The sequence below is a fragment of the Ictidomys tridecemlineatus genome, chromosome 8 (assembly GCF_052094955.1).
Source record: "Ictidomys tridecemlineatus isolate mIctTri1 chromosome 8, mIctTri1.hap1, whole genome shotgun sequence".
In the NCBI taxonomy this organism is placed as follows: Eukaryota; Metazoa; Chordata; class Mammalia; order Rodentia; family Sciuridae; genus Ictidomys; species Ictidomys tridecemlineatus.
This window is the reverse complement of record NC_135484.1, coordinates 99,964,450-99,976,863: the sequence shown is the minus strand read 5'-3', so window position 1 is coordinate 99,976,863 and position 12,414 is coordinate 99,964,450. Positions and strand designations below refer to the sequence as shown.

General features: G+C 40.1%; 1 pseudogene; it reads right to left on the bottom strand.

Annotated features, from left to right (window-relative positions):
• Positions 1 to 9,871: 9,871 nt before the first annotated feature.
• LOC110597482 (chromatin accessibility complex protein 1 pseudogene) lies at positions 9,872 to 10,235 on the bottom strand (annotated as a pseudogene).
• Between the last annotated feature and the right edge of the window lie 2,179 nt (positions 10,236 to 12,414).

Genomic DNA, 12,414 nt, shown 5'->3' with positions numbered 1-12,414 from the left:
TGCAGTTAGCTCAGGGGGTCTAAACTAAGATACTTGCAAGCGGGAGCAAGAACAACTTTTTAAAACATTAAGAACTTGATGTTTACCTTAGGGAAAACTAATATCATAACAAACATCCCCTAAATTCACACAGCATAGTACAACAAATATTTGTTTACCCCTTATATTAGTTCAGATCTTCCAAAAAGCAGATACCAGGGTAAAATTAGTCATACAAGAGATTTAATGGGAGAAATGCTTGGAAGGTATAAAAAGGAAGTAAAAGAAGATGAGGAGAGCTTTACATAATACCAGTCTGACATCTGTGATGGAGAAAACCCAGAAGGAATGGATAAAGGTAGTCCCAAATGTCAGTATAATTAAGAAAGTTTCAGCCAGGCCCATGGAAAAACCATGAGTCAAAGTTACCTGTGTCTCTCAATAAGAGGCTGAATTAGTGCCCATCTCACCATGCTCAGTCAATGACTGGGAAAGCCCATGGGAAGTATAGCCTTAGAGCAAATATAATGATAGATCCAGGAGGGCAGCAGATGGGACCATAGTAAATTTTGCTCCTCCGAGCCGGAGGTCTGAGTATTACTTTCATGAATGCCATACCCACACATCGTAGTACAATGTGAATCAGTTCTAGGGGCTACAGAGCTCTATTGAGTCTTTCAGGGAGCCAGTCTCCTTACATCAATGGCTCTGTTCTCTTCTGGTGTCTTGACACCCTCTCCCTTCAGCTGGCAGATGAGGAAAGAACATAAATGATATATGGGTTTCTATGAGTTTCTCCCAGATTTTGCTCATGCTACCTAAATTTATATTACATTGGCCAGGACGCAGTAATCATGTGACCACACCAAATTACAGGAAGACTATAAAAAAGGAATCCGCTCTATGCCACAGTACACATGAGCATGAAGCAGATGAGAGACAAAGCAATAGATTACTGGGTAGAAGCCTGGGCCATGCACTAATATAGAAATCAGAGAAGGGGAAGGATGACTTTGAAGGAAGTGGAGCTCTCTAGTAGATGGCTGTACATTCAAGTCTAGAGCTCAGGCAAGAGATCTGGCTGGCCCTAATCCAGATAGTGGTCAAAGCCAAGAGTTTCCCAGAGATAGCACTATGAAAGAAAAAGACTAAGAACATAAACCCAAGGAGTACCAAAATTTAAGGGCTTATAGGACTGAATATCTATTTAATTTCCTTTTAGTGTGCCTTAATGCACTACAAAAATAAAAACTAAAAACATTTCCCAGACTTCTTACAGCTGAGGTTTCCAAAGATATGAATTAGACACTCAAATGAGGATCCAGTGTCAAAGATGAACAAGTTGAGGGCTAGGCAGGGCAGGAAGCACCCTCTGTGCTGATGTGGAGCACAGCTACCCTAGGATTTAAGATGGCAGCAATGGAGGCATTTCCCAATCAGCAAGCACTAATTGTGGTCTAAGCCGCAACTCTCCTGGCAACTCAGTTGAGTATGACTTTGTTCCTAGTAATTCATTCTAGAGTCTTCATTCTTCAGCTCTCCCACCAATTCTGTAAGTCTATAAATATCTTGCTTTTATCCCTGTTTGCTAAAATCAGCTAAGGTGCATTCTGCTCTTATCACCTAAACTATGACCAGTATAGTCAGAGACCTGAGCCTTAGTAAAAGGCTGAGAAGGACAAGCCAGAAAAGTAGCAGCAAAACTAGAACATACTGCTGTCCTGAAATCAAGACAAGGGAGAGTTTCAATAAACCATCAGAGTTGCTCACAGTGGTGCACACCACTAATCCCAGCTATTTGGGAGGGTGAGGCTCTAGAATCACAAATCCAGGCTGGCTTAGGCAATTTAGGAAGATCCTGTCTCAAAATTTAAAAAATAAAAATAAAAAGAAACAAAAGAAAAGAAAACAAGCAAAGAAAAACTAATTAAAAGGCTGGGGATGTAGCTTAGTGGTAGAGAGATCCTGGGTCCAAAAAAAAAAAGTGGTCAGTCATTAAACACTGCAGAGAGGCCGTGACAGCGTTACAAACGTTAACACTGACTTAGGAAGTCTCAGGCAATCTTTTTTTTTTTTTTTTTTTTTTAATAGTTGTAGATGGACTACAGCCAAAGTCCATCTTTCCTTTGGCCCCTTATTACCACAAAGAGGTAGAATTAAACTCCATTCTCTCTAGTCCAAAGTCCTTTATTTTATTTATTTTTGTATGCAGTGCTAAGGATTGAACCCAGTGCCTCACACATGCTAGGCAAGTGCTCTGCCATTGAGCCATAGCCCCAGGCCAGTCCCAGGCACTCTTGACAGGCAGTTTCAGTGGAAAAGTAGGGAGGAGCCATACTACAGGAGGGATAGAGAGCCCTCAGTCTGCACCCACTTCGGGAGGGGCGGGGGGGGGGGGGACAGGTTCTTTTCCAAAGTGGTATGAGAAAAGGAGAATTTTTAGGTTTTTTAAAATATTTGCTTCTAAGTGAGAGATTCTTCCACTTTAGTTGGACCCAATTTAAGAATCAGATGCTGACTCCATGAGTTTTCCATTGCTTAGTACTTTGCCTGAAATCTAACATGGCAGTACAATCCAGATGTTATAGAAAATTGTCTTCTGGCATCACCTATTAAAAGGAGTGCTACCTCCAGCTTTACTATTTGTTAGTTCTGTAAAATAATTCTTCAAACTTTCCATTTTAAAAGAGAAAAGAAAAATCTCTAGAAAATGTGCATACTAAAACACAGCCTGGCTTCTTATACAGAATGGCAGAGAAGATAAGAGCACAGGATTTGGACATGGCCAGAGGCAGACCTTAATCCTGATTTCACCTGCCAGTTAGCTGTGTGACCTTGAGCAGGTTAGCTATATCTAGCTTTCCCCTCTATAAAGTAAGTATAATATATCAACCTCACAGAGTAATTCTGATGATTTACTGAGGTACGTAAGGCATTTAGTACAGGGACTGGCAAGTAAAAAGCACTCAGTAAATTTTAAGTGGTTAAAAATATGATATGTCAAGAACTATGTAATGTTTTGAACAACCAACAATAAAAAAAATTGTTTTTCATTTCAAAAAAAAAAGAAAAAAAATACCTTTGGGGAGAAAATGCCCATTACTGCTTTCTTCATAGGGTTGCTGTCCAAAAGAGAGAATGTACAGGAAAGCAAAAGGTCTATTGTTAGGATGAAAATGTGTCATGTGGAAAGTCACACTTACACCAGATATTCATCTTGACAATGGGAGTTGTGGGATGGAGTTGGTGGGAGGGTAGGACCAGCAAAAAGAGGAGAAGCTGAAGATGAGCTACAATGTTTGCAGTTTGTCCCAGGGCCCACCCATGTTACAATAAGAGACATTTCACCATAAAAGGACGATTGATTAATATTGACCTGTTGGAAAAGAAAGGACAATCTGTGCCTGTTGAAGCTGGATAAATGGAAGGGATAAAGAGAGCAGAAGATATATTGCTTGAAATTAGGTAAAAGATTCATATATCAAAGCCTCGCTCTGGCTGGTTTCACTGCCAAACTCCTACCCTCCCACCCCTCATCCCCACTCCCTGCCTGCCTGTTCCCTCTGGACCTTTGCAGAAAACATGAACAAACCCTGAACAAAGTAAGAATCCAAATTAGCATACTCACAAATAAACTACCTACTTGTACAAACAGAAAGACCAGAAATCCCTGGAGTGGGCAAGTGAATTCCTTGCTTCCTTGCTTAGCTCTGTCTTTCCCTTGGCCCCTCATTACCACAAAGAGGTAAAATTAAACTCCATTCTCTCTAGTCCAAAGGGTACCCACTGATGTCACCCCCACCCCACCTTCTCCCTCTTCTGTTTACGTTATCTTTATTCCTGTTAGAGATGAAACACTGCTGAGGGAATGAGTTTTTTCACTGCAGATTATTAATTTTTTTTTCAGTTCACAGTGTTCTAATCAGCAATCATCCATCTTCCCTGTTACCTCATCCTGTGGGGTGAAGCATTTAAAGCTTGTTAGAATTCAAGGTCAGGCTGCCTTCTGCAGTTGGAGGCACCCCCTGCAGCCCTCAGCTTTACTCATTTGGCTGGTGTCAGTGACACAGTGACATCCAAGGACAGAATGAGGCATGTGGGCTGAGGCAGTGTGACCAGCTCCACCACCAACTGAACAGGTGGCAATGCTGATTGAGTCAGTCTGCCAAGAAGGATGGCTTTGGTACTGGCCCAGGGGAGGCTTAGTAAATCCCTCCTGATTACTAACCTCTGAGACAGTCCATGCTATAATTTCCCAAGTCAGACCTATAATTACAAACTCACAACCTAATAATCATTGCCCAAGCCCAGGTGTTCTGAAGTAAGGTGTAAGCGAACACTAAAGAAAAAGGATAAGGAGCTGTTAGTCCAGGAAAGATATTCTGTAGAAGAGATAACAGGTATATACTGTACTGCTTCTCTCCATCTTCCCATAGCACCCTACAAAAGTACCTGCAAATCACTAAATTATACTTATTGCTGCCTTTTTATAGGCTTTCCTTGATTTTTTAATAGAAGATCATTTAATTGCATATTTAATCCACTCAATGAGTTTGTATATTTGTTTTAGCATCTAGTCTATGTCTGGCACTGTGGGGGTGAGGCATGAATTGAAATATTATGTCTACCTTGAAGTTATATTCAACAGAGTTGTAGAAATAAGAACCTTATTTTTTTCACAGTGAAGACTGAAGACAGTAGAAAGGAGTGTTTGGGTCTTCCTTCCACTATCCCAGACTTTCGAAGACCATAAACCCTACCTTCTTCTTTCCCTCTTTTTTTAAAGAGAGAAAATTGAGACCTTCTGCTCAGGCTTCTTTGTCCTTGGAATCTGAACTTCACAGGCAACTTTTCCCCCCTGGTTGCTATATATTAATTATACAGAATAGTGGGTTACATTGTGGTATATTCATATATTCATAAAAATTGTTTTAAAATTTTTCAGTGGCAATTACAATTATACATAATAATAGGATTTATTGTGACACATTGTTTCATGTGCATAACATAATTCCCCAGTTCATCCAGTTTCTCTCCCTTCCCCCTCCTCCTGGTTTATTTCTTCTACTCTACTGGTCTCTCTTCTATTTTCATCATATCCATGCAACCCCCCTCCCCCATCCTTTATCCCTTTTCTTCTCTCTAGCTTCCACATATGAGGTAAAGCACATGACCCTTGTTTTTCTGTATCTGGTTAAAATTTTGCTTAACATAATATCCTCCATTTCCAACCATTTTCCTACAAATGACATAATTGTGTTCTTCCTAATGGCTGAATAAAACTCCATTATGTACACATACCACATTTTCTTTATACATTCATCTGTTAACACACAGGTAGGCTAGTTCCATAGTTTGGCTATTGTGAATTGCACTCCTATAAACATGGATATGTATGTGTATTGCTGTAATATGTGGACTTTAATTCTTTTGGATAAATACTGAAGAGTGGTGTAACTGGATCATATAGTAGTTCCATCCTGGTCTTTTGAGCAACCCCCATACTGATTTCCATAGTGGCTGTACAATAAACCATCCCAGAAACATTGTATAAATGTTTCTTTTTCCCTGCATCCTCATCAGCATTAATTATTATTTGTATTCTTGGTAATTGCCATTCTAACAGGAAACAGATGAAATCTCAATGTAGTTTTTATTTTTACATCCATGACTGTTAAAGATTGTATTTCTTCTTTAGAGAAGTGTCTTGTGAAAATACAATTTGGGCTGGGGTTGGGGCTCAATGGTAGAGTACTTGCCTAGCGTGTGTGAGGCAATGGGTTTTATTCTCAGCACCACAAACAAATAAATAAAACACAGGTCCATTGGCAACTAAAACAATCAAAAAAGAAAAAAAATACAATTTGACCAATTTCACTCCTCAATTATTTTCTCTCACCCGCTCCCTCTTCCTCACCTGGCCTCTTTCCTCTACCCTAATGATTTTTTTTTCTACTTTCATAATGTCCCTTCCCCCTTTTTTCCCTCTAGCTTCCACATATGAGAGAAAATATATGATATTTTTCTCTCTGAATCTGACTTATTTTTCTCAAAATTACAGTCTCCTTTTCCATCCATTTTACTGCAAATTACATAATTCCGTTTTTTTGTGTGTTGTTGATAATACTCCATTGTGTGTGTATATATGTGTATGTGTGCATATATATATAAAACATATTTATCTAGTTATCTGTTAATGGACGCCTAGGCTGATTCCAAAACTTGGATAGTCACAAGGGACTTTGCCATATCATCAACCTCTTCTTTCATTAGCAACCTCCTCCATCTGCTCTAGAAACAAGTTCAAATCTAATCCATCCCTACATTTGTTTCTCTACCTTCATTTCCTCTTGGGATATAGTGTTTTATCTTTCACTGATGCAATCAGTATTTTTTTTTCTTTTAATGGAGGCATGAAAACAAATAAAGCCTTTTTGGTTGTTGCTTTTAGGGAGCTGGAAGAATAGTAACTCAATCCCTTTGACTCTCATGGCTCTTCTGAAATAACCATAGTGGGAATTAGCTGTGGCTTTCCAATTGCTAAATGCCCAGGCTTCATTGCCACTCACCCCAGCCATCTTGCTGGATTTGACACCTTGCTCAACTTTTGTCATGGCATGGTTTCTTAGAGACAAAGAGGTTCCAGCTCCTGTTCCAGCTAAGCCACATATGAAGTGTGTGGCTTGGGAATCAGATATCTTCCCTAAGACTCAGTTCACCCTAAGTCTCTTTAACTAGGAATAATAATGTTTATATATCAGGGTACTTGTGAGGACTAAATAAAACATTACAGGTAAATTTCTTATCACATGGTAGGTGCTAACCCTTTCCTTGGATGACACTATATTTCTTAGTTCTTTGTCTGTTTCTCTGACTACTTGGCCTAGAAATCCTTTGCTGGATCTTAGTCCTCCTTACCCCCCTCAATTGTAGGAATTAGTTAATAGAAATGTGATTTGGGGTGGGTCAACCTAGGATCATCAACAAAATTCCAGGGAAAGTTCAAATTTCTATTTGGAAATTCTACCCTTCCTCAACCTCCAGATTTATCCTTCATCCCCAATCTCAGTGTTTTTTGTAAAGCTGTTCTGGGGATGACATGACAATCAGACCGGCCAATCCATAACCTTGCATTCTCCTGGACAGACTGTGATTAGTAAGTACAGGAACGGGCACAGAACTCCTCAGCATCACTAAAACTTTATGAATCTTCTGCTGAGGCTTCTAAGAGTGAAACAAGAACTTTTCCATACTGGGCTTGCATGGTAAAGATGTAAGACCAGAAGTTCTGGTAGCCATCTTGCTTACCATGAAGGACACCCAGCTTATGAATGGACCTAAACCAGAGCAAGCAGAACCAAGGGGTGAGAAAAGAAAATGGGCCCTGGTGATGTCAATTTGGGCCTCTCCATCAAGTCATACCTGAAACTAACATAACTTCTACATTTCTTTGCTTACATGAGCCATTAAGTCCCTTTTCTGACTAAGCTATTGGATTGTGTTTTCTGACCCTTACAAATAAAGGAGTTTTAACTGAAAGAGAATTATGTTAATATTCACTCTTTTTCCATGCAACAAATATTTATCGAGCATCTTCTCGTTACTGTTCTAGTCACAATCTTTGAAGCCCTGAGTCCTCTTGGTCTCTTTCCTTCCCTATACCATACTCCACTGGAGATGTACTAGTAGTCCAGAACTTATCCCTGCCTTTAAAATGCTTATAGGCCAATAAAAAAAGTAAATAGGTAATGACAACACGGTATCATTAGAACTACAGAAAGGGGATGGCAGCATGCTCTGGAAGCACAAAGATGAAGCTTGCATTGGTGTTGAGAAATCATGGGAGGTTTTCTGGAGGGTATACTCTATATGGAGACTGAAAGACAGAGCCAGCCAATGTTGGGAGGAGGGTGGAGAGTGTTTCATGCAGTAATAAAAAAATAAAAAAAAAAAAAGGCAGGGAGGAAGTAAAGGCTCATAGAAAAGGGAGCACCTGACATTTTTTGGAGGCCTCTAAGTAATTCAGTAGAGTTCTAGGGAGGAAGTCAATTAAGAATCTGGAGAGGTAAGCAAGAGCTAAACCATGAAAGACCTTGGAAGCTTAAGAGTTTCTGTGGTAATTTTAAAGGCTTTTAGAAGGGGAGTATGTGGTGGGAGGACATCCTATGGAAACTTCAGGTGAATCTACACTGCTTACTCTGCTTAAGTTCCCAGACTTACTAACAAAATTTTCTTTGCAGTCACTGTCTTTAAAGCCCTGAGTCATCTTTTTATCTTTCCTTCTTTATACCATATCCAGTTGTTGCCAAATCACAGCAATTCTATTTCCAGAATGTCCCTTTCATTTTTTTTTTTAATGCGAACTGAAAGAGCTATATTTTTAATTTCCCAGAAAGTTTTCCCATCTTCCTTCTTCTGAGCAGGAAATATGACCCAAGTCTAGCTACTGGTGACCTCTGTAGAAGATAGATACTAAGGTGGCCCCCCACCCCCAAATGCCTAGCTCCTGGTGTTCATGCCTTTGTGTTCTTGCTAGGAGATTTACTTTAGAGACTTTCCCTGTCTGTTGAGTAGCCATGCTGGAGAAGCCCATCAGGCAAGGAACTGGGAGCCATCTCTAGGAGCTGAAGGCAGCCTGCAACCTTAAGAAAATAAATTCTGATAATAATCTGAGTGCTTGGTAGCAGACCCTGTTCCAACTGAGCCTACAGAAGATCACCCAGCATTGACCAATCCCTTGATTTAGTCTTGTGGAGGGCCCAGTCCAAACAGGGTCAGGGAGAAGTGTTCAGGAATTGTCCTGGGACTACTTCCCCTTGGATACAGATGGATGACTATAATGAGTACCCCTTGTACTTCAAAGGTACCTCTCCAACCCTAGGGTGTAGAAGTTGATTGATCCAAGGCACTCTTTCTTTCTTTTTTTCTTTTTTTTTTTCCTGTATTGTTGATAGAACTTAGGAGCCTCACATAGGTTAGGTAAGTGCTCTTCCACTAAGTTAGTATTTTATGATGAAACAGGGTCTTAGTAAATTGCCCAATCTAGCCTTGAACCTGCAATCTTCCTGCCTCAGCCTCCTGAGTAGCTGGGATTGCAGGCATATCTTCCACAACCAGCTCAAGCCAATTTTGTTCATCCAATTTACCTCACCAATGACGGGCTATACCAACATGTGTATATCAGACAATCCTAAATGACAAAATTTATTATTAAATATTTACAAACCTTTAAAGGAAAATGAAAAGCAGATCTCTTTACAATAAAAATGGCATTTGAGGGGCTGGGGTTGTGGCTCAGCGGTAGAGTGCTCACCTCCTGTATGCGAGGCCCTGGGTTCGATCCTCAGCACCACATAAAAATAAATAAATAAAATAAAGGTATTATGTCCAACTATAACTAAAAATAGATAATTTTTTTAAAAATGACATTTGAACAAATAGCTGATTTTTTTAAAAAATACATAAACTCAAAGGTAAAATACTACTTATAAAGTGCATATTTAGCTAAAACTGAATTTAGCTCTTTCTTGGTAAGAACTAATCTCAGAATATACACATAAATTCAGAGCTTATTCAGAATATCTTCAAAAATCTATCTTCACTGAAAGGAAAGTACGGTGATCTCAGCTGCAGGGCCCGTGTCACAGGATTCTCTCCTGGTGGCCTCCACCTATAGGGTGGCCTGTCAGACCGAGGTCTGGCTATTTTCCATTCAGCTTTTTACGGTATGGGTGCAGGAGACACTGTCTTAAACATGAAGGAGTACGCTGTACTGGAAGTTTCTGGAAAAGTGATGAGATCAAGCTACATGGTGGCGGGCTTGCTTGAGAGCAATAAGGGTCACCCAGGAAGGCCCTCACCAGGTAACTTCTAGAAGCACTTCTTTCTTGGCTTAAGATTCTGCCTCATCATTGTCACTTTCATCATTATTATTCTCCTCATCTCCTTCCCTCTTCTCTTTAAGAGTTTTTAGATACTTACTGGCTAAAATCTTTAGCAATATATCTGCAAGAAACTGAGAAGTTTCCAATTCCTCAGCAATGCTTACTAAACCACCATTAAATCAGTGCCTTCTTTCCCTTTCCACTGCCATGTCTATGATAGTAGGTGACCAGTATCCAATAAAGAGCTTATTGCCTTGGCCCTCCAGCCCTGGTGCCTCCTGCTTGATGCTGGACACCTCGGATGCAGGACCCAGGCAGTGACACAAGCCGCTGCTCCCAGCTCTTGTCCTCGCCCAAGGCTGCGTCCTTCATCTTCCAGCTGCCAAGTGACCTAGTGTTAATAAACAATGAAATTGAAAAGACTATTTCCTGGCAAGATTTCCTCATCCTAACTATGGATGCAAATTACAAATTACTTCTTCTTTCCCTGAACTTTGTTACAGGAGGAGATAGATGGTTCTTGGAAATGCGGCAGCCAACTTGCCTTTGAGGGGGAAGTCAAGAGACTGGCAGAGAGGCCTACCTGGGACCTTGGCCTTATTATGTCACTTTATTAACCTGTCTCAGAGCTTCTTATAAGTAAAATTTTATATTATTCTCATTATTTAAATCACTTTCATTCTGTGGCTTCCAGCCAAAAGCACTCTGACTGAAACACTGAAAAAGGTTCAGAACAAGGAATGGGCAGGCCACCATGGCAAGACCTCTCAGAGTCATTTACTGGGATTGATGGCCAGATTCTAGACAAAGTCTAGTAGGCTTGCTAAATTGGGGGAGGAAATGAGTCCCAGACTCCTGGAAGCAGTCTTCACCACAACTTTCAGAGGGCTTCTGTGCAGGAAAGAATGAGGCCAAACTCATGGAGAGAGGGAGAGACTTAGCAGTAACAAGTCCTCATTCTGTCATTACAGCTTCTGTGTGCTGCAGCTCATTTTATTTGGTTCCTGAAAATAACCTAATATTTTTCCTAGCTATGTCAGTCGATATATGTAATTGCTTACCAGAGTTTGAGTCGAATTTCTATCATTTGCACTGAAAGAATTCTAAGTCGCTCTCTCCTGCCCGTCTGGTACCTGCAGTACCCAGGCCTAATGTACTAACTATTTGTTGATCCTTTCACCTGTCAAACCATTCTTTCTCTGGATCTGGTTACCTCCTGAAGAGTCCTCAGGGCACCTCATGGTAGGCAGCTTTAAAGCACAATTCTTCAGACTGACATTTATTATCTAGTCCCAGCCTAACTTCTGCTATCTTCTGTTACACTTGGATTTTTCACTTTAACCAACTCTCACAGCAAGACATATTGTACATGTAGGTGTTTTACACTTTTACATTCAATTAATGAAAAAGTGCTAAAAGCTCCTGCCTTACCTTGAGATGAACACTAGTAATAAGGTTTTCCTCTAGCTCTTTAATTCCAAGAATTAGTTGTTTTAGTGACTTACACTAAATATTTTAAGAAAAGTCTCAATTTCATTTTTTACCTATGTGAACAGGAAATAAAGTGTCATTTCAAAATGAATCAATGTACTCATAGATTCAAGGTTTCCCCCCCCAAAAGAGCTCATTTTATAATTTAATTCAAAGGAAGCAGTAGAAAATGTTCTGTAAAATTGTCTGAAATATATCCGGTCCTCATACTTGGAGTAGAATTAAGTGAATATGAAGAGAGTTTGCAGTAGTGTTGATACAGCAAGTTCGGGTTGAAATGAATTGGCTTGCCATTCAGCCATATTCTCAGCATTGCCAATCTCTGTTGTGAACACAATCCCCTATCTTTAACATTTTGTATCCTCTTTCCATGGACTCTGCAAGGCTAAAGTTAACATCCTCTTCTTCAGGTTTTTTTAACTTTTTATTTTGAGGTACTTGTAGATTCACATTCAATTGTAACAAATTAGAATATCCCCCCACTCCTCTGTGTGTGTGTGTGTGTGTGGGGGGGTGTGTGTACCAGAAATTAACTAGGGCACTTAACCACTGAGCCGCATTCCCAGATCTTTTTATTTTGTATTTTGAGACAGGGTCTCATTGACTTGCTTAGGGCCTTGGCTAAGTTGCTGAGACTGGCTTTTCACTTGTGATCCTCCTGCCTTAGCCTCCCCGAGCTGCTGCGGTGTGCACCTCCAAGCCTGGCTCCTTAGCCCCAGTATTAAGAAATGATACAGAGGGATCTCATATACCCTTTACCCAATTCCCCCCAATGGTAATATCATGCATAATTCTACAATATTAAAACAGGAAACTGATATTGATACAACCTACCCATTTTGTTTAAATGTCACCCATTTTGTGTGCACCTATTTGGGTGCGTGAGTATGTGTGTGTGCGCGTGCAGTTCTATACAGTTTATCACAAGTACAGATTGGTGTGGCTACCAACATAATCAAGATACTTAAAAGTTCCATCATCATCCATAAATCTACTCTCCATTTCTATAATTCCCCCATTCCAATGATATTGTATAAGTGGATCATTCAGTAAATAACAC